The 3,623-nt window shown below is 42.0% G+C and overlaps 1 protein-coding gene across 1 annotated transcript in view; it reads left to right on the top strand.

Moving 5' to 3' along the window:
- Positions 1-443: 443 nt before the first annotated feature.
- The window catches only part of LOC125454275 (cytotoxic T-lymphocyte protein 4-like), a 56,098-nt gene continuing 52,918 nt past the window's right edge, over positions 444-3,623 (top strand). The window contains exon 1 of the mRNA XM_048534883.1: positions 444-619. The gene's annotated coding sequence lies outside the window, so the exon portion shown is untranslated. The remainder of the gene's footprint in view (positions 620-3,623) is intronic.

Raw genomic sequence — 3,623 nt, 5'->3', positions numbered from 1 at the left:
AGTCTCTAAAAATGAATTTATAAATAAATTTCAGAACTTTGAGTCATTGTGAAAATTTCATGACACCTGCTGTATTTGCAAATGCTGAAGGTGAACTAACAAGCAGTAATCACACGCTGGCTCCCCTGATCACAGAATTAATACTTACCATCAGGAATCGTAACTCTGACTATATTAGATATAATTACATTTCATGTGTAGGGCTTGTTCACTTAAGTAGAAAACCAGCAAAGGCTAAGCTGGAACATTTGCAAGAACATTTTCTGAGAATTTGTGGCTGACTACAGTTTTGAACAGTGACAATTTGTGAACTTGACAGAGACCATCAAACCTGTTCCACCACACGCTTAGATCATAGATATTTTCATGTAATTTTCAAGCTTCAGAATCTCAGTTTCAAAATTTTCACTTGACTCACAATTTTTAAAGGAAAGAATTCCAGGTTTCCATGAGCCGGTAAAGAGCACAAGAGAAACTTTTCATAGAATTGTATACAAAATGATGTCAAAAGCTGTTTCAAGCGAAGAATTGTAAAACCTCAGACGAAACTGACAGGCTATCAGATTGACAGACTAGATTAAACCTGCCAGGAAACTGTGACACTTAAAGCCAGAAAGTAGTAAGTATAACTTTTTGTTATTTTTACTGCAAAATGTGGTGAATTGAAATTTTCAATGCTGACTTACATTTTGCATTGAATATTTTGTAGCACTGATCAAATTATTCTTGACTTCTGGCCTCACATTAGCTTATGTGGTAAGCACTACGTGATATTTTGTACGAGTTAGAATATGAACAACAAAAACAATAGAAGCATAAATCATCTTTGATGTAATAAAACATGCCAAGGCACATGTGGGTGTGCTCAAATTTGTGGAAGACAGTACTTGGAAGGCTAATGCAGTGGTAATGTCACCAGCAAGAAAATTAGAGGTACAGGCTAATTTTCTGGAAATGCATTCAAAAACTTCCATGGCAGCTGGTGGAACTCAAATTCGACAAGATCTGGTAATAAAAGCCAGTCTAATAGCAGCCATAAAACTATTGTTGATAGTCATAAAAGTCCAGTTGGTTCACTGATGTCCTTTAGGTAAAGAAATTCACTACTCTTACTTAGTCTGGGCTGCATGGAATTTTTAAACCCAATGTGTTTGACTCTTAAATGCCCTCTTAAAAAAAAAGAAATGAAGCAAGATAGACCATCTGGCATTAACCTAACACCTGAAAACAACGGCAAACCCTAATGAGTCAACCCTGCAATGTCCTCCTCATTAATATCTGGGCATTAAAGCCACAGCCTGACATCATCATACTCATGGAATCATTTCTTTCAAACAGTATCCCAGACACCATCACCACCATTCTGTGCCACAAGCAGAACAGGCACACCATAGGTAACAGCACAATGAATGCCATTGGGAAGGAGTTGCCCTGGGTGTTCTCAAGATTGACTTCAAACCTCCTGGAGTTTCACAGTATCAGGTCACTTGGCCAAGGAAACCTCCTGCTTCCTAACCTGCCGTCTTCCGTCAGCTGTTCATAGCCCTGACTCCTCCATGCTGAATACCACTTGGAGGAAGCACTGGGGGTAGCAAGTGCACAGAATGTACTCTGGCTGAAGGATTTCAATATCATTGAGAGGTAGTGGAATAGCAGCACAGTGGCTCAGTGGCTGGCACCGTTGCCTCACAGCACCAGGGACGCAGGTTTGATTCTAACCCCATGCAATTCTGTGGAGCTTCTATATACTCCCAACGTCTGTGTGTGTTTTGTTCGGGTGCTCCAATTTCCTCCCACAGTCCAAAGATGTGCAGGTTAGGAGGATTGGCCATTTGGCCATTGTGTTCAGGGATGTGTAGATTAAGTAGGTTATAGGGAGATGGGTCTGGGTGGGATGCTCAGAGCATCAGTGCAGACTTGTTGGACCAAAGGACCTGTTTCCACACTGTTGGGATTTGATGATACTTCTATGAATCATACATCGCGAAGGCTCAGCAGCACCATTGCTGATTGACTGGTTGATTAATAAAGGTCACAGCTGCTAAACTGGGTCTGTGGCAAATGAGGAAATCAACAAGATGAAAAAAAACCTACTTGCCCTGTTACTCACTAATCTGCCTGTCATAGATGCATCCATGCATGACAAAACTGGTAGGAGTAATCAGCACACAGTCCTTGTGAAGTTACCTTCTGTTGTGTGGCACTATTGCTGAGCTGAATGAAACAAATTTCAGACAGACGTCGCAACTTAAAAATGACATCCATTAGGTGCTGTGGGCAATCAACAGCAGCAGAATCATACTCCAGCACAATCTGCAACTTCACGGTCCAACATACCTCCCACTCTGCCACTGCTATCAAGCCAGGGGGTCTATCCTGGTTCAATGAAGGATTCAGGATGACATGCCAGGAGCAGTGCCAAGCATACCTAAAAATAAGGTGTCAACTTGGTGAAGCTAAAAACAGGACTACGTGGGTGCAAAACAGTGGAAGCAGCATATGATAGCTGGATCTAAGAGAAATGACAACAAATGGATCAGATCTAAACTCTAAGCTCATTCACTAGTGAATAGTGTGGTTAATTAAACAACCAACAAGAGGCTCCACGAGCATCCCCATCATTGGCGATTGAGAAGAGCAGCACATCAGTGCAAATGTCAAAGCTGAAATATTTGCATCCACCTTCGGCCAGGTGTTCCAAGTGGATGATTCATCTCAACCTCCTCCAGAGGTCCGCAGCATCACAGATATCAGTCTTCAGCCAATTTGATTCGCTGCATGAGATATAAAAAGGCATCCAAAGACACAGGTTACTACAAAGGCTCTGAACCCTGATAACATTCCAACAATAGTGCTTGATGGAAATCAGTCATTCAGCTCTGGGACATGTCTGCAGGAGCTCCTCAGCCCAACCATCTCCAGCTCCTTTATTCATTCATGGGGTGAGGGAGTCACTGAAGAGGCATTTATTACCCATCTGTAATTGCCCAGAGGGCACTTAAGTGTTGACCACATTGCTGTGGGTCTGGAGTCACACGAAGGCCAAACCAGGTAAGGATGCCAGTTTCCTTCCCTAAAAGACATCAGTGAACCAGTTGGGTTTTTCTGACAATTGTCAATGTGTTCATGGTCATTATTAGATTCTTAATTCCAGATGAATTCAAATTTCACCAGCTGCCGTGGCAGGACTCAAACCTGGGTCCTCAGAACATTATGTGGGTCTCTGCTGCTTCCCCAATGGCCTTTCCTGCAGATTGGAAGTAGGGATGTTCATTGTGCAACCATCAATGGTCAGCACCATCCACAACTCAACAGAGAAAGGGGGAATCCATGGCCAAATGAGGTAGGGGAAACACTGGAAAAAGATGAGAGGTCAAACATTTAATATTCAGTGGGAATAAAAAGCGATAGTACAATTCTTAGATAAAATGACCTCAGAAAGGGATGAAGGAAAATAAAACAGAAAACTAGGCAGAGCTAAAAGTTCAGCACTATGGCAGGAGAAAGATTTGCTCAGTGATGTAGTAGAGATGACTAAAGGATGTATTAGTCCTAGTGACAAAACAAGCACAAGTTCCTCAATTTTTTTGTTTAAAGTGAAAGGAGAAGAGATGAGGAGAGAC

Source organism: Stegostoma tigrinum, chromosome 7, assembly GCF_030684315.1.
Source record: "Stegostoma tigrinum isolate sSteTig4 chromosome 7, sSteTig4.hap1, whole genome shotgun sequence".
Taxonomy (NCBI): Eukaryota; Metazoa; Chordata; class Chondrichthyes; order Orectolobiformes; family Stegostomatidae; genus Stegostoma; species Stegostoma tigrinum.
The sequence above is the reverse complement of the archived record's forward strand: the minus strand, read 5'-3'. Positions and strand labels throughout refer to the sequence as shown.